This window comes from Sapajus apella, unplaced genomic scaffold (genome assembly GCF_009761245.1).
Source record: "Sapajus apella isolate SASKATOON/1434 unplaced genomic scaffold, GSC_monkey_1.0 scaffold3, whole genome shotgun sequence".
NCBI lineage: Eukaryota > Metazoa > Chordata > Mammalia > Primates > Cebidae > Sapajus > Sapajus apella.
In genome coordinates this window covers 53,206,591-53,233,817 of record NW_022436943.1, presented here as the reverse complement: position 1 = coordinate 53,233,817, position 27,227 = coordinate 53,206,591, and the positions used below count along the sequence as shown (strand labels likewise).

Genomic DNA, 27,227 nt, shown 5'->3' with positions numbered 1-27,227 from the left:
AAAACCTGTTCTGGCAAACAGAAAGAGCTGCAAAAGCAGCAGAAGTGGCTGAAATTATCAGCAGATAGCATTCTCTCTGGACAATTAGACATGGCCCCTAAACCTTTTGTGAATAAAACAAGGCTGGTTAAGTGGCTTCCGGTAGTTTCAGCACCCAATGAAAAGCAAAAGAAAACACTAAGGCAGCTAAAGATTTAATCGGAATAAAGGCCAGAGAAAAAGTCATTCTGTTGCTCTCCCATTCAATAGTAAGAGCGTCTAGACACTGCAGACTCTGCTCTGATCTTCACACTAACTGGGGGCGAATGCATTAAAATGGGATGTTGTTTAACTTTGGTTTGATGAAAATTCTCTTTTTTCATCAGCTTTTGTTGCTGTAAGAGATTTTGGAGGGTGACAAGGCTGGTGTAATGTACCTGTTTGTGTTTCTTTCTCTGCAAAGTAGAAACCTAAAACAGGAAGTGATTCAGGGGACAGCATGACTAAGACCATTTCAATCCCAAGTTGAACCGAACATCTTGCTGGGACCAAGACCTGCTGCTGCAGCCCAGGGTCCCCAAATCCTTTATACTAAATCTCTATGGGTAGCCCTGGCCCACCATATATGCTCCTAGGACAACACGGTCCAGCCAAACTGTCCTTCAGTCATAGGAGTTTGGTTTAGGTCTTTGTTCTTTACTTGCTGTGCAACCCTCAGCAAATTACTCAACTTCCCTGAATCTCTATTTGTAATACAGCAGACAATTTTGAGCATTAAACGAGAAAACTGTTTGCAAAACAATTCAGTGATATAATGGTCTGTACAAATGCTATCTGGGGCCAGGTGTGTTGGATTACTGGCTCACGCCTGTAATCCAACACTTTGGGAGGCTGAGAGTGGCAGATCACTTGAGGTCAAGAGTTTGAAACCAGCCTGGCCAACATGGTGAAACCCCATCTCTACTAAAAATACAAAAATTAGCCAGGCATGCTCGCTTGAACCTAGGAGGTGGAGGTTGCAGTGAGCCGTGATTGTGCCACTGTACTCCAGCCTAGGTAACGGAGCAAGGCTGTGTCTTAAAAAACAGACAAACAAATGCTATTTGGAGTTGTTATTCCCAAACTGTGCCTCTACTATGGGAAAAAAATAATAGCAAGGATTTACTGGGGGCTTTCTTTGTACTGAGAATTATTGTAACTTGCTTAATCCTTGCTATAACTCTTTTACAGGAGAAGAAACTGAGGCCTGGAATTTGATTAACTCGTTCAAGGTTACCCAGCTGGTAAGTAACAGAGCTGGAATTTGACCGTAGCCATCGGCTTCAGAGCCAGCACTCTTTTTTTTTTTTTTTTTGAGACAGAGCCTCGCACTGTTGCCCAGGCTGTAGCGCAGTGGCACGATCTCGGCTCACTGCAATCTCCGCCTCCTGGATTCAAGCACTCTCCTGCCTCAGCCTCCTGGTAGCTGGGACTACAGGCATGCACCACCACACCCAGCTAATTTTTTTTGTATTTTTAGCAGAGACGGGGTTTCACCGTGTTGGCCAGGATGGTCTTCATCTCCTGACCTCGTGATGCACCTGCCTCAGCCTCCCAAAGTGCTGGGATTAGAGGTGTGAGCCACCGCGCCCTGCCCGAGCCAGCACTCTTAACCACACTTCTTGTGAGGCAATATTAAAGTGATGGTAATGGCTACAAGATGGATTTTAGTTGCATAGAAATAAGAACCTTCTACCTCTGTTGAAATCAGAATACATATACATCCCTTCATTTACTCGATGAATATTCACTCACTCCATCAGCCTACAAAGTTTTCAGGTCAAATTGTTAGTTTAAATAAGAGCTATAGGCCAGGAGTGGTGGCTCACACCTGTAATCCCAACACTTTGGGAGGCTGAGGTGGGTAGATCACTTGAGGTCAGGAGTTCAAGACCACCCTGGCCGACATGGTGAAACCCCATCTCTACTAAAAATACAAAAATTAGCCAGGCACACTCACTTGAACCCAGGAGGCAGAGGTTGCAGTGAGCCAAGATCAGGCCACTACCCTCCAGCCTGGGTGACAGAGCAAGACTCTGTCTCAAAAAAAATAAATGAATAAAATAAATAAATAAGAACTATAATTTTGGAGGGAAGGAGGCATTTCCAACCTTCTCTCATGAGTAATGACAATAATAGCTAATACTTATTGAATATTTACTATATGCAGACCCTATGGCTAAGAGCTTTTGTTTTTGTTTTGTTTTCTTGAGATGGATTCTTGCTCTGTCGCCCATGCTGTAGTGCAGTGGTGCAATCTTGGCTCACTGCAACCTCTGCCTCCCGAGTTCAAGCAATTCTCTGCCTCAGCCTCCCTGAGTAGCTGGGATTACAGGCACGTGCCACCACACCTGGCTAATTTTTGTATTTTTAGTAGAGACGGGGTTTCACCATCTTAGCCAGGCTGGCCTTGAACTCCTGACCTCGTGATCCACCCACCTTGGCATCCCAAAGTGCTGGGATTACAGGCGTGAGCCACTGCGCCTGGCCAGAGCTTTTTAACTTGTTTAAGCTTCACATAAGCCCCCACAAAGTTACAGTTGAAGGAAGACAAGTAACTTACTGAGGGTCACTCTGTTGGTAAGGGATAGAGCTTGTATTCCCATCCAAGCTTGGACTGAAAGTCAATACTCTTAACCAGTGTTGTCTTGTCAACCCTATAAGGCCCTTCATGGAAAACCATCACCTCTTGGAGCCTGGGTGCCCTCTCTCTGTGACAGCACACTTCCCTTTTCTGCCTCTTTCCTCCCCAGGTTTTCTAGACTCCCTACTATCCTCACTGGTGAGGCTTAACCATAGGATGGGAACTTTTGGCAAAATCCTGTGCAGCCCTCTCTACTTAGGCATGCTGTTTTTTTTTTTTTTTTTTTGAGATGGAGTTTTGCTCTTGTTGCCCACGCTGGAGTGCAATGGCGCGATCTCAGCTCACTGCAACCTCTGCCTCCCAGGTTCAAGTGATTCTCTTGCCTCAGCCTCCTGAGTAGCTGGGATTACAGGCATGTGCCACCACGCCTGGCTAATTTTGTATTTTTAGTAGAGATGAGGCTTCTCCATGTTGGTCAGGCTGGTCTCAAACTCCCGACCCCAGGTGATATGCCCACCTTGGCTTCCCAAAGTGCTGGGATTACAGGCATGAGCCACTACACCCTACCCCTCTTAGGTATGCTTTTAACTTGTATTTTGATCAAGCTATCTTACATGCTGTAAAATACACAAATTTTAATCGTACAGCTTGGTGAAATTTTAATATGTTACACCTATGTAACCACCACCAAAATCAGGATATACAATATTTCTAGAAAGTTCCCCCATGTCCCTTTGCACTTAGTATTGCCCCAGAGATAAGCACTATTCTGATGTCTGTCATCATAGATTCTTGCTTCTACCTTATTTGTATCCAAATATACTTGCGCAGCAAAAACAGAACAAAAGGATAAAAACACCACTTTAAATAGCGTGGGTGATCCTGTCATTCCACCCAATGGGCGTCTCTCTCGGAGCAGGTGTGAATGGCAGACATGGATCTGCTGTTCCGTCTGTTGGTCTTTGTTCCCTTGGCTTTTTAGAATGTGAGCATCTTGTGCCACCAAGTATGTTTCTCATATTTATGGATTTTAATTCTCACACAACATGGCCCCTAAATCCAAGCCAGCTATTACATATGGTGCTCAACCTACAAAGTCAAATCCAGTGCTGAAGGAAAGACTGTCTGTGTTGGACTTCATGAAAGATGGTTTGTCTCCAACCTGAGACCTTATTGTGGGATTTTCAAGGGGAATTTTGGCTCCTTTCAATTTTCATATCACATGCTGGATTTAGAAGCTAACCCTTGAGTAGATACAATTTTAATTTGGGCAGAACTCAACTGTGGATAAGTGGTTTTATTAGATTTAGTGACCTGGAATACTTCTGGCAACGTGGTGGACTAAGCTGATTTGTGTGAGTCCTTCCTGGTATGAACACAGAGTTGACGGAAATATAAGAATTTTATCTAGGGAGCACTGAAGAAAGAGACATCTGTAAATGTCAAAAATGAGGATAGACTGGGCACAGTGGCTGATGCCTGTAATCCCAGCACTTTGGGAGGCTGAGGCAGGTAGATCACTTGAGGTCAGGAGTTTACAACCAGCCTGGCTAACATGGCGAAACCCTGTCTCTACTAAAAATACAAAAATTAGTCAGGTGTGGTGGCACGTGCCTATAATCCCAGCTACTTTGGAGACTGAGGCAGGAGAATTGCCTGAAACTGGGAGGGGAAGGTTGCAGTGAGCAGAGATTACACCACTGCACCCCAGCCTGGGCTACAGAGTGAGATTCCACCTCAAAAAAAAAGAGGATAAATTTAAGCTAAATGGTGGCATGTGAACTGAAGCCATGACTACTCCTGGGGCTTTTGCACAGAAGCTGTAGAGCCTGGTGGCCAAGGTTTTAATGCCACAGTGGCTTTAGGAAGAAGGCCTGGGCTCAAGGTGGAATTGAGTGCCCTGGAGCCTTGAAGGTCTGACTTTTTCATGAAAAGGGTCTAGAAAAACTTCAGTGCCTGGAGAAATAGAGAGGAAGCTGGTCTTGACTGGAAAAAAAGTGACGAGCGAGAACTTAAACACGTGGGACTATACCTTATGTGGTTGTGGAATCTGTATTTGCGTTATCTATGAGATATGAGACCTTTCAACCTGAAAAAATTAACATAAAAACTGGTGTAGTACCATGAAAACCTTTACTACAAACACAAAATCATTCCAAAGGCATATTTCAACAACCCATACCTAACAGCACTCCCACAGAGACAATGACCTCCGAAGACGAATTCACAATGAAAAACCACTCCAAGTTGGAAATAATAAAACTGTTTAAAAGAGACTACAGCTAGGGCTCGACTTACGACCACGGTTGGGACCGCAGACTGGTCGTAACATGATTTGGTCGTAAGTTGAGTAGGCTATATGCACGCGGAGATGGTAGTGCTGCCGGAAGCTGGTCCGCACTGTCGTACGCCCAGCTGGGCAATGTTTGTGCTGCCAGACGCGGAGCAGTCGTGGCTAGCGATTATGGTTGTAAAGTCGAATGGTCGTAAGTTGCATAGGTGGTAGTGTCGATCAATACCTGTATAAGAATGGTATATTTAAAATGATTAAGATGTCTTCATTTGGGTTCACAAGCAAAAAGAAATAAAATGATTAAGAACTAAAGATAATAAAAAAATGTGAAGAAAGGTAGAAAAAGAATAGGTTGACTTGAAGAGCAGCCAAATTGAAAGAAAAAAATCATTAAAATCCAACAAAAGAGTTAAATAACAGATTTGACAGAGCTAAAGAGAGAATTAATGAACTGGAAGGCAGAAATGGTTAAAATTTGTTAAGTGCATAGTACGTGCCATTGTTCTGTGTACTTTATTTGCATTAACTCATTTACTCCTTAGAACAAAATTATGAGGAGGCATTATTATGATCATCTAAATGTTATAGCCAAAGAAACTAAAAAGCAGTTTAAGCCACTAGCTCATGGTCACATAGCTGGCAAATGATAGAGCTAGGATTTGGCCTTGAGTCTGTGTTTGCAAATATTACACTATGGGAAATCACCAAGAGTAGGCACTAAGTGATTAAGAGATGGGTATATGAATTAATGGTAAAAAAGTATCAATGGTACTGCTTATGTCTACATAGAGGGACTAAGGGAGAGGCAGTATTAGAAGACATAAGGATTAGATGTCCTTTCAGACATCTTCCAATCCTTAGGTTCCAAGAATTTGTGACCAGGACATCAAGGGCAAAATATTCAAAGGAGGCTACTACACCCTCAGTTTTCACTGTAGTCTACATTGCTGTGCTGGTAAATGTTTACAGTGAGTTAAGAAGAAAAGAAAAGGAAGAAAGAAAAGAAAAGAAGCCCTAATTTGTAGTATTTGCTGATTTTTATGGTGTAAATACTTCCATCATGACCAATTCCACCAACATGATGCCACTGAACACAGAGTTTGGAAGAGGTCAACACTGTCAGGACTCTTGAGTCAGTATAGCCACCTCCAGAACACCACTGCCTTTGGCATTCATTTTATTTTAAACTGTTCATTGTTGTTATTTTTATTGTTAAGATAGGGCCTCACTGTCACCCAGGCTTGGGTGCAGTGAAGCAATTATGGGTCACTGCACTAATTTAAAAAAAACACTCATTGCTAATATTTTTAAAATTTATTTTTGTCTGGGCTTGGCTTATGCCTGCAATCCCAGCATGAGAGGCCAAGGTGGGAGGATCAGTTGAGCTCAGGAGTTCGAGACCAGCCTGGGCAACATGGCAAAACCCTGTCTCTACAAAAAATATAAAAATTAGCTGGGTGTGGTGGTATGCACCTGTAGTCCCAGCTGCCTGGGATCGTGAGGTGGGAGGATTGCTTGAGCCCAGGTGGCAGTGAGCCAGGATCGCTCCTCTGCACTCCATCCTGGGCCATGGAGTGAGGCTCTGTCTCAAAAAAAATTAAAAATAAAATAAATAAAAATTTAAAAAGAAAGTAAAATTTATTTTGTATAGAGGCTGGTCTTGAATTCCTGGACTCAAGTGATCCTCCTGCCCTGGCCTCCCAAAGTGCTAGGATTACAGGCATGAGCCACCATATTCAGCCTGTTTTAAACTCTGATCTCTGGGCTGTGCATCCAGGGGTGGAATTTTTAGGAAGCAGTAATGTCATGTATGATATCACAGGGGCAAGAAGAGGCAATGGAGCAAGAGTCGAGCTCTGCCTTTCTTCTTTTGTATTTAAAAACAAAGCAACCTTTTGTGAATGTGGTTGGAGAAAATGGCATTCTCATTCTACTACTGCTGAGAGTGAGAATTAGTACAACCTCTTCGGAGGACTATTTGGCACTGTCTACCATTTTAAGTGCACACACCTCTGACCCTGCAATCCCGCCTCAAGGATTTTATCTTATAAATTCTGTCTTTCCTATAGTAATACATGTGTGTGAAGATGCATGTAATATATATTCATTGCAGCATTGCTAGTAATAGACCGTGGAAGCAACTTAATGTATGTCAATAAGGAATTGATTTATGCTGGGCATGGTGGCTCACACCTATAGTCTCAGCCCTTTGGGAAGCTGAGGCAGGCGGATCACTTAGGTCAGGAGTTAGAGACCAGCCTGACCAATATGGTAGAAATTGTGTCTCTACCAAAAAATACAAAATTAGCCAGTGTGGTGATCTGTGCCTGTAATCCCAGTTACTCGGGAGGCCGAGGCAGGAGACTAGCTTGAACCCGGGGGGCAGCAGCTGCAGTGAGCCGAGACTGCGCCACTGCACTCCAGCCTGGGTGACAAGAGCAAGATTCTGTCTTAAAAAACAAACAAGACCCAAAAAAATGAAAAATAAGGAATTGATTGAATATATATTCTTACAGTAGATTGCTCCGCCAGTGTTTAAAATAGTAGGTCATATCTGCTAAGAAGGAATGATTTTCAGGGTACATTCTTAAGTTTAAGAAAAAAGCAATACGCAGGAACATATATGTGATATGCTGCCAGGTACAGGAAAACAAGAAGGGGGTATAAGTGTTTATACACACCCACCCACACACATACTCATGCTTGATTATGCCTAAGCGATTGCTGGAAGGACACACACACACACACACACACACACACACACACACACACACACACAGTGTCTGGGGGAATTCTGTATACTTCTTGGAAAAGCTTAGGGGATTGTGGGTCTTGGGTGGGTGGGAGATATCCTGCTATATGTCCTTTTATATTTCTTTGAATGTTTAGAGAAGATTTAGCAGGTCTCCTGGGGGGGTTGCATATCCCCCATGGGAAACCCATATTTATTGAGCATTTGACAAGCACCAGGCAATTACCTGTGTTATCTGCTCACAGGTAAGATAGATCACACAGGTCAGGATGTGAGGATGTGTCCTTACACATCCATAACACTGGAGTTCTCTCCATTGCCTGCTGATACCTGGACTACAGAGCTGCCCAGTAAATGTGTAATAAATGATCATCTCCTTTTCTTTTTCTTTTTCTTTATTTCTTTGGAGACAGGCTTTTGCTTGATCACCCAGGCTGAAGTGCAGTGGCATGATCACGGACCACTGCAGCCTCGACCTCCCAGGCTCAAGTGATCCTACCATCACAGCCTCCTGAGTAGCTGGGACTACAGACATGCGCCACCACGCCTGGCTAAGTTTTTTCATTTTGTAAAGATAGGGGTCTCACTGTCTTGCCCAGGCTGGTCTTGAACTCTTGGGCTCAAGCGATCCTCCTGACTTGGCCTCCCAAAGTGCTGGGATGACAGGTGTGAGCCACTGTACTTGGCCCATAATCCCATTTTCAACAAGAGGGGTGGTACCTTTGTTGTGCAAAGACCTGTGGCATGCAGGTAGAGGAAGGGACATTCCATGGCAGCCTGCAAGGTATTTTGGAAACAGGAGTAACCCAGCTGCTTCATAGAAATCTGAGTTATCTGGGAGGCATCTCAAGCCTTTCTCCTTACACTAGTCCCTGGCACCTCTCTTGAGACCACGTGGAAGTATTCAGTCAGTACTAATTTTTCCCACTGTCAGATTCTTTGTTCTGGAAAGCTGTAGCTTGTGTTTCTGGACCACATAAATTGCTGATGTGTTTAGAAACAGCAAAAGCCAGGAGAATTAGTCCTGCGATGTCCTCCTTTTCTGAATTACTTTATCTTTACAACTTTCCCGTTGAGTATGCATCATCAATGGTCTAAGATACACCAGCTTCTGTTCACTTAAAAAGAGTGCCCTTTAGGACCTTTCTTCTCAAAATAGATGTTCCCAGAGGTACTTTTATTGTTGTTATTGTTGTTTTCTGCAATCAGTCACATTTCTAGCCCATCAGGAAATGTGTTATGGAGCCAGAGGCTTTCTCTCTGCCCCTTTCCTTTGATCATTTGGAAATAAATTCAGTAAGTAGGTTATTCATCTTGAAAGGGCTGTTTTGATGCTGTTATGATGTGATCAGTGCCCAAATGGACAAGAAAACTGGAATGAAAACTTAAGTGTATGGAATCAGAATCACAAAAACTGACCTGGGTGGTATTTAAGAGCATAACATTATCTGCACAATTCAGATGAAATACTTGCAAGTGAGAGTTATTTGACCTTAGCACTTTGCTGGTCTCTTGAGACGGTATTTTGTAGGCTCTGAGAGAGCTGTTAAGAGCTTTAAGTATCATTACCCTTATGTGCAACGTGGGATGTAGTGGTTTTAGTTTACTGGAAGATGAATGTGAATCAACAGTGTTATCTGACTCCCCCAAATAGCAATTCCATCTTCACTACTTGAATAGAGATAGGAAGCAGCTATTGCTGTGTGAGGCCTTCCTGGACCCAGGTGCTTTGCTGTGCTCATATTGCACTGTGTAGCATTTAATTAAAGCAATTATCTTATTGGCTTTAAATAACTGTAGTTGTTTGTAGCTATCTCCACATCAGCCTGTGAGTGCGGAAGGATGGTATGGATCACCTCGCTTCATCTGTGTATAGCCAGCATGCAGCCTACACCACAGCACTTCGGATTTCATTAGTCAGGATCCTGTCGACCTTGAAACAGAATCTCACCTCGAACTGGCTTCCGCAGAAAGGGGATTTGTTGGTTTATGTAACTGAAGTATCTAGGAATGAAACATAAGGCATGGAGGATCCAAGGCTTAAAGTGTTGCCAAGGCTTACACAGTTTTTCACCATCTTCAACGCTGCCTCCTTTTTCTTTTGGATTGTGGTACAAAATGGTTGTCAGCAGTTCTAGCAGGAGGGAAAAAAAAAAAAAAAAAGCCAGTGTTCCAGTAGTTCAACAGAAGTCTTAGAATTGAGTCCAACTGTCTCTCTGATTGGTCTTTTCTGGGTAACATGTACATCCCTGAACCAATCGCTGTGGCAAGCAAATGCGATGCTCTGATTGGCCAACTTGGACCAAATGCCCTCCCTCTGAGGGAGATTGGGTGCAGCCTGCACCTGCTCAGGTACAGGGACTGAGGATGAGGGAAAGACTGCAGGTCCCCAGGGAAATGTGGGTATCGTTTGTGAATGGTGGGTAGGCAAAAGCCAAGGATGTCCAATATAGTAGGTTTTTAATCAGTGTTTACTCAGTGAATGAATTAACAGATGAATGAGCAAACAGGAGCGTGCTGCTGGTTCTGCGAGCTGGTTATGCAATACCCCGAGTGGGGTTTTAACAGATGGAGCCTTTGCAGAGGGGAGGGCTAGAAGAGGGCTCTGAAATCAAGTCATCTGAGGATACCATTAAATTAGCTGAAATATTTAACAAGAAATAGGAGACAGAGGAGACATAAGACATCTGTTTCCAAACGTAAAGGGCATTCATAGGGAAGGGACATTTTCTGGGTCCCTACTCTATGCTGTAGATGCTGGGCTAGACACGTTAACTGATGTCACTGCACATTTATTTTCATTTTATTTTATGTTATTATTATTTTTTTTGAGATGGGGCCTTGCTGTGTGTCCCAGGCTGGAGTGCAGTGGTACAATCCTACCTTACTGCAGCCTCAGTCTCCCAGGCTTAAGCAATCCTCCTGCCTCTGTCCTGAGTAGCTGGGACTACAGGCACACACCACACTCAGATAATATTTTTTTTCAGACGGGATCTCGTCCTGTTGCCCAGGCTGGAGTAGAGTGGCACAATCACTGCAGCCTTGACTTCCCAGGCTCAGGTGACCCACCTCAGCCTCCCCAAGTAGCTGGGACTGTAGGCAAGCACCACCATGTGTGGCTAATTTTTTGTATGTTTGGTAGAGAAGAGATCTCCCATGTTGCTCAGGCTGGTCTCCAACTCTTGGGCTCAAGCCATCCTCCTGCCTTGGCCTCCCAAAATGCTGAGATTACAGGCATGAGCCACTGTAGCTGTCCGCAATTTAAAAATTTTTATTTAATCTCGATAATTGTGTTTGTTTAAGAACCTAGCTCAGAGAATTTAGGAACTTGCCTGGGGTCCTAGACCTGGGCTCTGACAAGGCCAGAATTCAGTCTGGGTCTGCTAGTTCAGAAGCCCCTCAGATTCCCTGGTATTTGATTTAGCTGCTGCATAGCCAGCAGACTGTACTAAATAATAGGGTTTTGCCATAGTTCTCTTTTGAGAATCTTGATTTCATCAATATTTGTTTATCCACTCATTCATCTTCATTCATGTACTCAGGAAATATTCCATTGATTGCCTACTGGGGTACTAGAGATAGACCAGTGAATGATTCAAGTCCCTGCCTTCCTGGAGCTTATAGTCTGGCCAAGTTCCATATTACTTCTAAGTGGTTCAATGACAGCCTCTAAGGATGTACAGATCTATGATAATACCAGTTACACTAGTCCCACTCCTCTGTAAGGAGGCAACCAGCAAAACCAAGAAGCTGGATGGCTTAGTTCTGTCTATGCTGTCTGCCTGGGAGACAGCCCCTAAAGGGGCTGATGGATGTTGAGGTATGGGAGGCTCAGTGTGCCTCACCTGTTTTCATCCTCCCAGACTGGTTCTGCTGGGTGATCTGAGCCGTGTCCCACCACTCTGTCCATATGATAACTTCCTTTTCTGAACCCCAGAGCAGAACCCATGGAATGAAGCAGGGTTAGCTGAATAGGAGGGAAATAAATATTTCTTGAATGAGGCCTTCCCTGCCCAGGGAAGTAGGTATTATTGTCTCCATTTTTCAGGGGAAGAAGCTGAGGCTTATTAGAGTCATGATTTGAGCCCAGGCCTGTCTGATGCCTCCAAAATGGTATGGGCTTCCTCTTGACCCTCCTTTGATCCAGACAGGTCTGGGGAGTAGGGCTTTCAAAGCTTCTGAACTGCAAGATGATCTGAATAGCTGGGATTACAGACGCCTGCCACCATTCCTGGCTAATTTTTGCATTTTTAGTAGAGACAGGGTTTCATCATGTTGGTCAGGTTGGTCTCAGTCTTCTGATCCGCCTGCCTCAGCCTCCCAAAGTGCTGGGATTACAGGCATGAGCCACCATGCCTGCCTTTTTTTTTTTTTTTTTCCTTGAGACGGAATCTTGCTCTGTTACCAGGCTGCAGTGCAGTGGCGTGATCTTGGCTCACTGCAACCCTCCCTCCTGGGTTCAAGCGATTCTCCTGCTTCAGCTTCCCAAGTAGCTGGGATTACAGGTGCCTGCTATCATACCCAACTAATTTTTGTATTTTTAGTAGAGACAGGGTTTCGTCACATTGGCCAGGCTGATCTTGAACTCCTGACCTCAGTTGATCTGCCCACCTTGGCCTCCCAAAGTGCAAGGATTACAGGAGTGAGCCACTGTGCCTAACTATGAGTTGTTAAGTTTCATTTCATGTATTTATCTAAAGAAGTACATATGGAGGGCCTAGGTACAGGAACTATTAGGCCCTGGGTGACCATGATTGACCAGGGTTTCTGCTGCCAGGTAACTTAAAGTCTGAGTTAAATAATTGGAAGTGCACAATCTTTCATTCAGTGATTTATTCAGCCATGCACCAGGATGTATCAGTTAGGTGCTTTGAATTGCAAGTGACAGAAATCCCAGTTCAAATGGGATAATTGATAAAAGCAGTTAAGTGGTTCACACCACCAGAAAGTAGAGAAGGAGGATAGGTCAGGGCTCCGCCTACATTTCTTTGTGATCCTCCCAGCTCTGTACTTCTGTCTGCTCTGTTCTCAGGTTGACTTCCTTCAAAGTTGTAAGAGAAAAGAGCTACCATCTCTCTCTAGAGTCACTGAACAAACTTCCTGAGCTTTGTCCTGATTGGATCATTTCAGGACATGCATTCATTTTTCAACTAATTGTGGTGGCAGGGGAAATGGGATAACACTGATTGGCTTAGACCATTCAGGACCTGTCCTTGGAATTGGAGGTGAGGTGTGTTTGACTGAAGGATGCGTCTCCATGGGGGAGGAGTGGAGTAGATGTTGACAAAGAGGTGACGACAGCCTCTTAGTGGGCAGTGTGCTAGGACTGGCATACAAATATGAGTAAAAGTGTCATCTCTTATTAGACACTCATCTTTTTCTTTTTAGAAATATTAATAATAGAGATGGGATCTTGCTAAGTTTCCCAGTCTCAAACTCCTGGGTTCAAGCGATCCTCCTACCTCAGCCTCCTAAAGTGCTGGGATTATAGGCGTGAGTCATCACACTGGACCAGAAACTCACCTTCTCTAGTGAGCTTCCTGAGAAGGGCATTTACCTAGCCTTAATTGAATGCTAGGTACTCGACATACATTTTTCAGAGTTAATTCTTGTAATATCCCTGTCAAAGAAATAAATATTTCCAGTTTACAGATGAGGAAGCAAGTCAGAGAGCTGGAGTTGCTTGCCGGCAGTCACACGCCACACACACCTAGGAAGCAGGCGGGGCGTGGCTGTGCCTGTGGCTTCCACACTACTTCCTCTGCTTTTTTGTGATTATGGTAGAGAAAATAAATCGTTAATAGAGACCCTAAAAAGGTTTGTTGAATGACTCTTCTGCATAAACAGAGCCTTGGGAGTAGTCACTGCTTTTCATTTCAAGTTTTTGTTAGAGGAATCCTGCCTGCCTCTTTTTTTTTGAAACAGAGTCTCGCTCTGTAGCCCAGGCGGGAGTGCCGTGGCATGATCTTGACTCACTGCAATCTCCAACTCCTGGGTTCAAGTGATTCTCCTGCCTCAGCCTTCTGAGTAGCTGGGACTACAGGCGCGTGCCACTGTGCCTGGCTGATTTTTTGTATTTTTAGTAGAGATGGGGTTTCACCATGTTAGCCAGGATGGTCCTGACCTTGTGATCCGCCTGCTTCAGGCTCCCAAAGTGCTGGGATTACAGGCATGAGCCACCTCTGCCGGCCTTTTTATTTTTATTTTTATTTTTAAACTAGCTGTAGATGGGAGGAAAACTCTTCTTCCAGGTTGAGGTAAATAACAGAAATTGAATGAGTTCAAGAGAAAAAGCAGAACCATTGTCAACTGACAACGTCTCCAAAGAGATGATTGCATCAGATAATTTTACAGAAATGGTTTCTCTCTCCTTTTGACTTTTCTGCCTGAGGCTGCCATTAGGTTTTAAAGTAATAGAGTAGCTATTATGTAATTGTGTACAATGCTTCCTTCCCTTGGGCCCACAGTTAACTTGTGCCTTCAAAATACAGAATACGGTTTTTTTGGTAAAGAGTTTATGTAAAGCCAGTGTGATTCCTAAATTAAACTGCCAAAAAGAGGGCAAACAAGCTGGGTTTTCGGCCTCTCTCCAGGTTCTGCAGAGATGTAACATCCGACAGATCAGGAAGACGATTTGCTGAAAGCCATTTGTGTGCTTGTGCAGAATGTGTTCACGCTGCTCCTGCCCACAGTGTGTGTGTGCTGCACTTCACTGCCCAGTGGAAAGGCTCTCATTTGTTCATAGGTCCCCCAACCTCAACTACTTCCATTCCATCCAGGCAGATACAGTTTCATCTGGGGAGAAATTAATTTTTTTTCCAGAGACAGAATCTCACTCTGTTGCTCAATCTGGAGGGCAGTGGCACAATCTTGATTCACTACAATCTCCTTCTCCTGGGTTCAAGCGATTCTCATTCCTCAGCCTCCCAAGTAGCTGAGATTATAAGCGCATGCCACCATGCTTGGCTAATTTTTTGTATTTTTAGTAGAGATGGGGTTTCACCATGTTGGCCAGGCTGGTCTTGAACACCTGACTTCAAGTAATATGCCCGCCTCGGCCTCCCAAGGTGCTGGGATTACAGGCATGAGCCACTGTGCCCGGCAATAAAAAACTTTGAAACCCAAATGGTGGTTGGTGAATAAGGTTGATGAGTGAGGTTTTCAGCTTAGATGCTGTGCTTTTTGAGTTCTTGTGTCTGCTTTTTTTCCAGGTTATTACTGATGATAATTGATTTATCTATCCAAATTTCTAGCACATTATGTACAGTGTTTTAAGTCTTGGGGACAGAGAATTGAGCAAAGCACAGCCTTAAGTGCTATTCGCCTTTAGTGGCCTTCCTCTAATTCCCCCAAGTCCGTCCGCATTGGTGTGATCTGTGGGTGCTGATTTACTCTGGGCCAAGCAAACTTTAACTGGACTTGGGGAAAGGTATGAAGTAGAAGTAACTAGAACACGAGAAAGGTCTGGGGATAAAACGCAGAGGCTTAGGCTATGCGCAGAGCTCATGCCCGTAATCTCTGCACTTGGGAGGTTGTGGTGGGAGGATTGCTTGAGCCCAGTAGTTTGAGATCAGTCCTAGCAACACAGCAAGGGTATTGAACTCCTGAACTCAAGGGTATTGCTATGTTGCTGGGACTGATCTAGCACCAATAATAATAATAGAAAAGGGAAAAAATAGCCAGGCATAGTGGTGCATGCCTGTAGTCCCAGCTACTTGGGAGTCTGAAGTGGGAGCATCATTAGTGCCCTGGAGGTGATGCTACTGCACTCCAGCCTGGGTGACAGAGCAAGAGCCTTTTGAAAAAAGGAAAGAGAGAAAGAGAGAGCGAGTGGAAGGAAGGAAGGAGGGAAGGAGAAAGAGAGAAAGAAAGAAAAAGAAAGAGAAAAGAAAAGAAAGAAAAGGCTTAAATGCCAAGTAATGACTGGAAAACAGGGCTCTGGGCTCATTGTGACCCTGCAGGGGTGACCAATTGGTTTTCATTAGGGATGAAATTTAGGGGCTTTGTTACCACAGCATAACCCAGCTCACCGTAAGTCATGTAACCACTACTGTCATAGAGGGAGCACGATTCATGGAACTCGGGAGCAGATGTGTGTGTGCGCATGTGTGCACACAAAGACGTGTGTGTATATATGAATCTTGCTGCCTCTTGAACCTGTTTTCCAAACTTGTCTACACGTTAGAATCACCTGGCAATCTTTTAAAATCCCAAGCCTCAGGCCATACACTAGATGAATTACTTCATAGACTCTGGGGGTGGGACGGAAGCATTAATGGTTTTCTTAAGCTCTCCAGGTGATTCTAATGTTCAGGACAAGTTAAGTTCAGGAATCACTGCTCTGTGAGAATTATTATTATATCATGATGATGATGATTTGAGGAGGAGTGGGCATAATGGTAGTGACAGTGGGAGTAGCCATCATTATCATTTACTGGCTGCTGCCTATATGCCAGGCAGTATCCTGCGTGTTTTACTAAGATGATCACTTCTGATTCTCACTGTCCTCCACTAGACAATTTTGTAGGTGGTTGGAGAAGGAAAGGAGAGGGTCCTATCTTTTTTTTTTTTTGAGACGGGGTTTTGCTCTCGTTGCCCAGGCTAGAGTGCAATGGTGCCATCTTGGCTCACTGCAACCTCTGCCTCCTGGGTTCTGGCAATTCTCCTGCCTCAGTCTCCCAAGTAGCTGGGATTACAGGCATGTATCACCATGCCTGGCGAATTTTTTTTTTTTTTTTTTTTTAGTAGAGATGGGGTTTCTCCATGTTGGTCAGGCTGGTCTCAAACTCCCAACCTCAGGTGATCTGCCTGCCTCAGCCTCCCAAAGTGGTGGGATTACAGGCATGAGCCACCGTGCCTGGCTGAGGGTCATATCTTTCAAACTGATGTGAGCCACAGAGTTGGCTAACCAGATTGTCAGGTGAAAATAAGTAAGATGGGGTTGCTGGGCTTACCTTCTTGACCCCAGAGGGACCATTATGGTCATCCTTAGGGCTGAGATTCAGGGTTTCTTTGTTACCACAGCATAACCTATCCCATCCTGATGGATGCAACCATCCTTTTAATTACCACAGTGGCTTCAGGCGTCGGTGTTCAGAAGGACATTTTGCAACGTGATAAATTGAGGGTAGTTTACTTTGGCTTGCGGCTTGGAAAGAGAGAAGAGTGCAGTAAACCAGGCTATTAATCTTGGGTTGGTTGGTTCATCCATCAAAACCACTTTGTATGTGTCTCAAGGAATCACATTTAATAAATTAATAAAACGCTACCTTGTGTTTTGTAGCACTTTTCTCAGCGGAATACACAGTGCTATGCAAACCTCCTACTGTTGTTAGTCTTTTTGATACGCCATAGAAGGTCTGTAAGAGGTAAGTAGGGCATTTTACCAGAAGGTAAAATGAGGAAGTAAGTTACCTTGAAATGCTTATCTAACATCTTTATATATTTCTGAAGTCTGCAGAGATTTCTGATGGGAGCCTTTATGTGTAGGTAGGAGTTTGGCTGGGAAATATGGGAGTGTTGTGAAAAGTGTTCCCAGCAAAGGAACAGCATAGAGAAAGGTGGAACAGCAAGAAACAGTATTTACATGAACTCTGTAATCAGGTTAGCATTATGACCGAGAAAGATACCATAAAGCCTGCATTTCTATTTATTTCTTCATCATGCAGCACATATGTCTTTTTTCTTTCCCTTTTTTTTCTTTTTTTGGACACGGAGTTTCATTCTGTCACCCAGGCTGGAGTGCAGTGGCACGATCTCGGCTCACTGCAACCTCCACCTCCCGGGTTCAAGCAATTCTCCTGCCTCAGCCTCCCAAGTAGCTGGGACTACAAGTGTGTGCCACCACGCCTGCCTAATTTTATATTTTTAGTAGAGACAGGGTCACTATGTTGGCCAGGCTTGTCTTGAATTCCTGAACTCAAGTGACTTGCCTGCCTTGGTCTCTCAAGGTGCTGGGATTACAGGTGTGAGCCACCGCACCTGTCCGCAGCACATACACCTTCTAACATTTTTGCAATAGTGGAAGAGATTTGTGTGTTGTATATAATGAGGGCTGAATAAGGACAGCAATTAATTGACCTACTTTTTTTTTTCTTTGAGTTGGAGTCTCGCCTGTTGCCAGGCTGGAGTACAGTGGCGCAATCTCAGCTCACTGCAACCTCTGCCTCCCAGGTTCAAGCGATTCTCCTGCCTCAGCCTCCCGAGTAGCTGGGACTACAGGCACGCACCACCACACCCAGTTAATTTTTGTATTTTTAGTAGAGACGGGGTTTCACCATGTTGGTCAGGATGGTCTCAATCTCTTGACCTCATAGTTCGCCTGCCTCATCCTCCCAAAGTACTGGGATTACAAGTGTGAGCCACTGCGCTGAGCCTAATTGACCTACTTTTACCCTGAAAGATTACACCAGATACCGTACCAAATGTTGCACACTGCTTATTAGCATAGCTATTTCATAGGACTTTATTGATGCCTCAGTGATATAGAATAATCTTTGGAAATAAAGACAGTATAGACATAAACCCCTCTGATCTTCCCCTGGGTCTGGAGTTCATGACTAGGGGATTGCGCCCTGGACAACTTCCGTAACCACTTGGGCCCTGTATTTTCATAAACAAAAGTGTTAGGTTGAAGGTGAATTCCAAACTTTCTTCTGCTTCTAAAATTAGCTGATTTCATCCAGAAACTCTGATGCCCAGGCACTTATAAGTACAAATGGCCTATTAAATTAAGAAGCTAGGGCAGGTGCGGTGGCTCAAGCACATAATCCCAGCATTGGGAGGCTGAAGTGGGCGGATCACCTGAGATCAGGAGTTCGAGACCAGCCTGGCCAACATGGTGAAACTCTTGTCTCTACTAAAAATATAAAAATTAGCTGGGCATTATGCCAGGCACATGGAATTCCAGCTACTCGGTAGGCTGAGGCAGGAGAATCGCTTGAACCTGGGAGGCAGAGGCTGCAGTGAGCTAAGATTGCACCACTGCACTCCAGCCTGGGCGACAGAGTGAGAGTCTGCCAAAAAAAAAAAAAATCAAAAATTTAAATAAGTACTGAGATGATAGACATTTTCTCCAAGTCTGTGGATTGAGGTTAGACCAGAGCTTGGGCAAGGTAACATTCACCCCTTTGCCCTCTTCTGTGAATTACATGTTGGAGAGAGGTATGCATTCTCATTAAACCTGTGTTCTAACATGAAATCAGCACCAGGATTTTAGAGCGGAAGCTTGTTAAACCAGTTATACCTCTTCTTAACTTGGACCATATTGGTTATTTTTTTTAAAAAACCTTATGCAATATCTTTACTTCTGTAGCCTCAAAAAGTGACTGTGAGAACCCTAGCTCTTTCAGAGTTTTAGTTCATGTTTGACTTTTTCCCATCATTCTGTCTAAATCTCTGTATTTCAAATACTACGTTACACACTAGTGACCTGATCATTTAGGCTAATTCTGGGCAGGGTTAAATCTTACCTCCTTGTCTTGCTTGTCTGATTCCCTGGTTCCAGCTCTGTGGCCATTCACAGTAGTGTTAAGACTTAGGCCTGTGCTGATTCAGGCTGGGCCAATGTCATCTCCTTGACCAGCTACCGCTGTTGAGTGCATGCCTTGTACAGGCTCCATGCTCTCACTGAGGATATAGTCATGACGAAACAGCGTGGCCGCTACCCTCCTGGAGCTCACAGTGTTCAATAACTGTACAATTACAGTGGTGGTGTGTGCTGTAAACAAGAAGCACAGAGGTTGAGAACACCCGTGCAGGGGATCTGACCTAGTTTACTCAAAATAGCAAATGCATGGCCACGATGAGGAGCCCAGGCAAGCAGTTAGGGGCTGGAGGCAGTAAGAGCAGCAAGCGATCTCGAGCACAAGTTGGGACCAGGTGAACGGGTCAAGAGTCAGCAAATGAACAGGTCCCTGTTACTGGATAAAGTGCAGGACAAGTCCTTCATCTCCCTGCTCCCTCTCCCTTGACCTACCAAAGCTGGAGGGGACTCTTCTAGCCCGTTAATTTTACAGGATGTATTGATATCATCCATGCCATTTATTTGGCAGTTGTGTGTTGCTTTGTATTGGAGTAAGTAGTATGCCTTTCATCTCCTGGAAGAGAAGTCTGTTTCCTACACTCTGTGTTCCCCTAAGTCGGTGGCCCTAGATGGAATGGTTGATGCATCAACTGACTAATGAAGATGCCTGTGGCACTTCATTTGGTCTTAGAATGTGGGCCATGGTGAAACCCCGTCTCTACTAAAGGTGCAGAAAATTAGCCGGGCATAGTAGTGCATGCCTGTAATTCCGACTACTCAGGAGGCTGAGGCAGGAGAATCACTTGAATCCGGGAGGCGGAGGATACAGTGAGCTGAGATAGCACCATTGCACTCCAGCCTGGGTAACAGGGTGAGAGTCCATCTCAAAAAAAAAAAGAATGTGGGCCTTGTTCTTTTTGCCTTCAAACTAGCGGATCAACAGAAGGTTCAGAATGGAGGAGAACGGTAACACGTAACAGTTCCAAGTGTTCCTTCGTGCTGAAATTTACCAATGCTTCTGTGGACTGAGCCAATGAATGGGGGAAATTCTATCAACCTAGGAATAGTTTAATAGATACTAGCTTGTAATTAAAAGTTCAAGGTAAATTGTCTTTCCTTTATCTGCATGCTATTACCTACTTTTCTTTCTGCCTGTGTGATTCTATTCCCATTAATAGAGTAACTGCCAGCCATGAGCCTTCTGTTTGCTTTCGCCCCTTCTATGTTTCCTCATTGTCTCTATCAGGTTTCTCCTTTGACCGCTTCTGCTTCCTTTTCTTTTCCATTTTTCTCCTGTCCACATTCTTCCTTTTTTAAATGCCATCTTTTTGGGCAAATAAAATGGTTCAAAACATTAAAAGAAAATAAAAAAGGGCATGGTTTCATTCCCACATTCATCCTGTTATCATTGAGTTTTTTTTTTTTTTTTTTTTTTGAGATGGAGTTTCACTCTTGTTACCCAGGCTGGAGTGCAATGGCGCTGTCTCTGCTCACTGCAACCTCCGCCTCCTGGGTTCAGGCAATTCTCCTGCCTCAGCCTCCTTAGTAGCTGGGATTACAGGCATGCGCCACCAAGCCCAGCTAATTTTTTGTATTTTTAGTAGAGACGGGGTTTCACCATGTTGAACAGGATGGTCTCGATCTCTTGACCTCGTGATCCACCCACCTCGGCCTCCCAAAGTGCTGGAATTACAGGCGTGAGCCACCACGCCCGGCCTCACTGAGTTTTAACTTCTCTGACCCTTTCTACCATTCCCCACAGGGGTACATATTTTATATTAATTATATACATAACTTTGCATTCTATTATATATGTAACTTTATTACATATTTATTATCTACCTATGTATACATGTAGCATACATAATTATAAATGTAATTTTGCATTTTATGATATATGTAGTTTTGTCCTTTTTTTTTTTGAGATGGAGTCTTGCTCTGTTGCCAGGCTGGAGTGCAGTGACGCAATTTTGGCTCACTGAACCTCCGCCTTCTGGGTTCCAGTGATTCCCTTACCTCAGCTTCCCTAATAACTGGGACTACAGGCACACACCACCAGGCCTGGCTAATTTTTTTTTTTTTTTTTGTATTTTAGCAGAGATGGGGTTTCACTCTATTGGCCAGGATGGTCTTAATCTCCTGACCTCATGATCTACCCGCCTCGGCCTCCCAAAGTGCTGGGATTACAAGATTTGAGCCACCATGCTGGGCCTGCTATATGTAGTTTTGTACTTTGTTCTTTTAACTTAATATTCACATTTTAAAAATCAACGAATGCTAACTGAGCTCCTGGTATATACCAGACATTGTTCTAGGGGCTGGGTACGCATTAGTGGTCAGACCAGCCATAAACTCCTGCTGTCATGGGCTTGGTCTAGTTCATGGAGAAAGACAATAAACATAATACAAACGACGTTAGCAGGTGACAACTGTTATGGAAACAAAGAGTAGGGTTAAAGAAGACTGGGAATATTAATTTATAAAATAGTTTCTTGTGTTTCTACCATTTTCTTATGTACTCAGTTGTATGTTGTCCTTGATGTTGATGGATTTTAATTCACTGAGACGCTTAGGACTAAATAACTTTATTTATTTATTTATTTTCTAGAGAGAGTCTCGCTCTGTCGCCCAGGCTGGAGTGCAGTGGCACAATCTCGGCTCACTGCAACTTCTGCCTCCCAGGCTCAAGATTCTCCCACCTCAGCCTCCAGCGATTCTCCTGCCTCAGCCACTGGAGTAACTGGGATTGCAGGCATGTGCCACCACGCCAAGCTAATTTTTGTGTTTTTAGTAGAGATGGGGTTTTGTCATGTTGGCCAGGCTGGTCTCAAGCTCCTGACCTCGAGTGATCTGCCTGCCTTGCCTCCCAAAGTGCTGGGATTATAGGCGTGAGCCACCGCGCCTGGCCAGGACTATGTAACTTTAAATCACACGAGAACCTATGAGTCCTTGAGAGCAAACCTTTTATTTCTGAGTTGAGAAAACAGGTCCAGAGAAAAGAAATGACTTGCCCAAAATCAGACTGCCCCCAAGTAGCAAAGCAAGGACTTAACATTTTAATTAAAGTGATTTGCATTAATTCTAAAGACGGTTCTTTCAGAATCCTACTATGTCATTTCCCGATAGTGGGAAATTTAATTTGTGTCTGGTTTTTATTATAAATAATGCTGCAGCTTTATTAAATAGCATCTTAATGAAAGCAAGCCTATTAATAAAAACCATAATAATAAATAATAGAAAATATTAATACTTATTGTGCCCTTAAATTTTCTGTGCCCTGTGCTAAGCACTTTACATGAAATAATTTACATCTAACAATGAGTACCATTAGTTTCTTCATTTTTTTTTTCTTTTTTTGAGACAGAGTTTTGCTCTCGTCACCCATGCTGGTGCAGTGGTGCGATCCCTTCTCACTGCAACCTCCACCTCCTGGGTTCAAATGATTCTCCTGTCTCAGCCTCCCAAGTAGCTGGGATTACAGGCACACGCCACCGCGCCTGGCTAATTTTTGTATTTTTGTAGAGACGGGGGTTTTCCCATGTTGGCCAGGCTGGTCTCCAACTCCTGACCTCAGATTATCCACATCCTGCTTGGCCTTCCAAAGTGCTGGGATTATAGGCGTGAGCCACCGCGCCCGGACACTTTCTTCATTTTATAGATGAGAAAATGAAGGGATAAAAACTCAAGACTGACCAAGCCCAGGGTCTGACGGTCAGCTTCTATGATATACAACTTTCTGCGTGTGAATAGTAGAACAACAACTGTCGACAAAAAATCCCCCAAACTCTCAAGTTAAAAAAAAAAAGCAAATGTCAAAAGCCAAGATAATCAGGTACATGCATTTATTTAAAACTTCACCAGCCAGGCACGGTGGCTCAGGCCTGTAATCCCAGCACTTTGGGAGGCTGAGGTGGGCAGATCATGAGGTTAGGAGATCGATACCATCCTGGCTAACACGGTGAAACCCCGTCTGTATTAAAAATGCAAAAAATTCTTCGGGCATGGTGGCATGTGTCTGTAGTCCCAGTTACGCAGGAAGCTGAGGCAGGAGAATCCCTTGAACCTGGAAGGTGGAGGTTGCAGTGAGCCAAGATCGCACCAATGCACTCCAGCCTGGGCAACAGAGTGAGACTCTACCTCAAAAATAAAAAGAAAAGAGTTTACCAAATATTTAAGTTTTACCAAACTTTTACAGATTATGTTTCATATGTAATTGTTGCTTTTTATAGCCAAAGACGGTTCAAATTGGCAATTTCCTAAGTTCTACTTATTATTGTAGCCAATGCTCACAATTGACTACAATTGTTAAAGTAGGTGATAATTGTGCCTGTGTTATAGATGAGTAGTATAGTAGTTCAAGGGGAGCTTGACACTGAGGGATTTGGTTAATGTTTACAGAAAGGAAAAAGGGATGGGGAAGCAAGGCCGATGGAATGATTTATGCAAAGCAGGCAGCTAAGACTTGGGCGAGAATCCTGGTTCACATCCTAGTAGGTGTGTGACCTATGGCAAAATACTTGAACTGTTTGTCCCTCTGTTTTCTCATCTGAAAATAGGGAGGTAGTAAGTCTCTTTTATAATGTTGTAAGGATTGCATTATAAATGGGTAGAAATCACTTTCTATAATACTGCAGAAACTAAGCAATTGATCAGAGGTATTGGCGGTAAAAGTTCCTTCAGTCGTTATATTTCCCATTAAATTCTTTTGTCTTTCTTCTAAAGACAGTGTTTCTGTAAAACACAAAAAAATCTTATTTTAACAGCATTGATAAATTAATATACTTTATCAATCTTTTAAAATGTCATTGATAAATTAATGACTCTGGACAAAATTAAGAATTCTTTTTCTTTTCTTTTCAGACAGGGTCTGACCCTGTCGCCCAGGCTGGAGTGCAATAGTGCAATCATGACCCACAGCATTCTTGACCTCGTGGGCCAAAACAATCATTCTGCCTCAGCCTCCCAAGCAACTGGGACCACAGGCTCACACCACCATGCTCGGCTAATTTTCCTTTGTTTTAAAATTTTTTCTACAGACAGGGTCTCCTCATGTTGCCCAGGCTGGTCTCAAGCAATTCTGGGCTTAAGCAATCCTCCCACCTTAGCCTCCCAAAGTGCTGGGATTACAGGTGCGAGCCACTGCACCTGGCTGGAATTCTCTTTTTCTATAGGCAAAGATTTCATCTAATTCTGATGGTGTGCTATGTAAGGTGGGTAGAAAAGCAGAGATTCACTAACCTCTCTGGGTTTTGGGGTCACAGTGGGGTGAAGCTCAGAAATGAATGGCCTACCCAGCCATTTTTCTCCCTTCCGTTCCTCTGGAGCCATCTGTGATTTTGTGGCACCTGGTCCCTTCCTTCAGGTGATGCCCTCCTGTGCCTGTGCCTTTTCCTGATGGGAGGGATGGGATTGCCAGAACTAAACATGTCAAGTGAGCGGTGCTTCGTGCTGCTGAACCACACCAAGGGCTGAACGAGCTATTCATGGAAGGGGTGGCACTTTCTGAGCATACCCTCTTGGAGTTTTTTTTTTATTTTTTGCAGCCAGTGAGTCTGTAAATTGTGCCATGGGCTTGGTCTGCAAACTGCTTACAGCATCAGTCAGCATGGGGGAACAGCCTCTCCCTTGGGAAAAAACTTCTCCTCGATGGTAGGGCTTGGGAAGAAGTGAAGGCATACAGAAAATCTTTTCCTCTTCTCCCTGTTGAAATCTTGGCACGAAAGCACACTCTTCATTTCTGTTTCCTATATCAGCAGCAGATTCCCAATTTGAACTTGAAGGCATCATCCTTGCTTCGTCATACGTCAGCTTTTCCGGCTGCAAACAATTTTGCTTCTCTAGTTGACGAGGACTCTAATAACTCCAGGTGGTGAATGGGCGGTGGGAAATGCAGCTCTGTAGAAATACAGCTCGAAAGCAATACAAACACAGAGGGAAAAAATGGGAAGCTTGGCAAGCGGGAAGTGCTGGAATAAAGCATTTTACCTTTACTGAAATTGAAGAGGCCTCCCCTCAGCTGAATTCCAGATTCATTCAATACTTCCTGGTTTAGCTGCACAGTGGAATATTATACAGCCTTTAACAGTGATGTGGCTGAAGTGCCTTTGTTAAGGAAGGTTGATAAAGATACACTGTGAGATGAAAGACAGCAGATGACAATTCACTAAATGAACCATTTTAATAAAAATATGTGCTGTCTATATATAGATACAGACAGGAAAAACATTTGGAAGGGCGTCCACATGGTGTGGGTGGTTGGATCATGGGTGTTTATATTTTCTTTCATTTGCTCATATGTATTTTCACATTTTTTGCTGCAATCAACATGCATTACTCATATAATCAGGGTGAATAGTGCATCGGGCACCTCATTTACTGCTCAGATCTTCCCCCTTTTTTTTAATCCATTTTTTTCACCATATTTAGGGAGGCTCTCCTGGGGCTGGGGACTGTGGCAGGAACTGCAGTGGGCACGGTGATAGCTCCATCTCTGCTGTCACAGCTGACATTGTAATGAGAGGTGGTTTTTGTTTGTCTGTGTGGGGTTTTTTTAGTTAAAACTTTTTTTTTTTTTTGAGATGGAGACTCGCTCTGTTGCCCAGGCTGGAGTGCAGTGGCACCATCTTGGCTCACTGCAATCTCCGCTTCCTGGGTTCAAGCTATTTTTCTACCTTAGCCTCCTGAGTCGCTGGGACTACAGGTGCATGCCACCACGCCTGGCCAGGCTGGTCTTGAACTCCTGACCTTGTGATCTGCCCACATTGGCCTCCCAGAGTGCTGGGATTACAAGCGTGAACCACTGCGCCCAGCCAGTTAAAACGTTTTTAAGCTAAACATTTAAAATAATTAGAGGCCGGGCGCAGTGGCTGACACCTGTAATCCCAACACTTTGGGAAGGCAGGAGGATCACTTAAAGTCAGGAGTTTGAGATCAGCTTGGGTGAAACCCCATCTCTACTAAAACTATGAAAAACTTAGCTAGGCATGGTGGTGTGTGCCTCTAGTCCAAGCTACTCGCCAGGCTGAGGTAGGAGCATCGCTCTTGAACTTGGGAGGCAGAGGTTGCAGTGAGCTGAGATCACACCACTGAACGGCAGCCTGGGTGACACAGCAAGTTTCCATCTCAAAGAAAATAAATACAAAAAAAATTTAAAAAATTAGAGTTTGTGATAAGCGATGTGAAGGAAAAATGCCAGTGATGTGCTAGGGAATGAGTGAAGGTAGGTGGGGATTCACCTTTGGAAGGGTGATGGGGGGACCGCTTTGAACCTGAAGGTGGAAAAACAGCCAAGTGAGGAGACTGGAAAGCGTACTCAAGGTACAGAAAGGAATAGCCAATGTGAGGCGGTGGGACCCTTTTTCCTTCCTGCAGGCCACCTGAAGGGCTGGGGAAATGAGACTTGGAATTGCCCCACTTGTGAGAAATATGTTAGGTTTGCAAATGTATTGGAGGCTCATAGATGAACCTTGTAACTCAGGAAATAGAGCCCTAAGGACAGCTTCATGGCTCCTGTGAGATTGGTTAATGTTTTGCTAAATAACAGGAAGGTGTCGGTTTGATTGGTTGCCTTCTTACTTGGGTTCTTTTTGAATAGCAGCTCTGATGTCACCTTTCAATGCTGGATGAGTTTCTAGGCCTTCCCAGGGGATTCTCAGGCCTCTGTCCCCTGTCCTCTTCCCCTTTCTTCCTTAAATATTCATCCAGTCCTCATCCCTAACGCAACACTGCAGTCCCTGACTACAGTGGAAATGTTTGGAAGCTGTCTGTTTCCTCAAGGATTCAGTGTTCATTCATCCTGTGAAAAGACAGAGAGAATGAGTTTATAGAATTCTCTGCATGTTCAATTGAGGAGTGAGACTGTATACAGAGGCAGCAAAAACTCTAGGTGCTTAAGCATATTGAAAGATGTATTTGAGTGAAGGCTGGCAGCAAAATATAGAGTCTTCCCTAAGGACAATTGGGCAATAACAAATCAGGAACCAAAAACATGTTCAGATCCTTTGACCCAGTAATTACAATCCAGGGAACTTATGCTGAGGTCAGACTTTTTTAAAGG

General features: G+C 44.0%; 1 protein-coding gene across 30 annotated transcripts in view; it reads left to right on the top strand.

The window, feature by feature from the left end:
• Nucleotides 1-27,227, top strand: part of CYRIB (CYFIP related Rac1 interactor B) — a 170,890-nt gene that overhangs the window by 44,963 nt on the left and 98,700 nt on the right. For 22 of the 30 annotated variants that reach the window (XM_032253644.1, XM_032253430.1, XM_032253660.1 and 19 more), the window contains exon 2: nt 1,210-1,262. The exons of 6 other annotated variants lie outside the window; for them this stretch is intronic. The gene's annotated coding sequence lies outside the window, so the exon portion shown is untranslated. Of the gene's footprint in view, nt 1-1,209; nt 1,263-12,679; nt 12,873-27,227 lie in introns of all 30 variants that reach the window. 2 more of the 30 variants (XM_032253455.1, XM_032253439.1) reach the window with 1 other exon arrangement.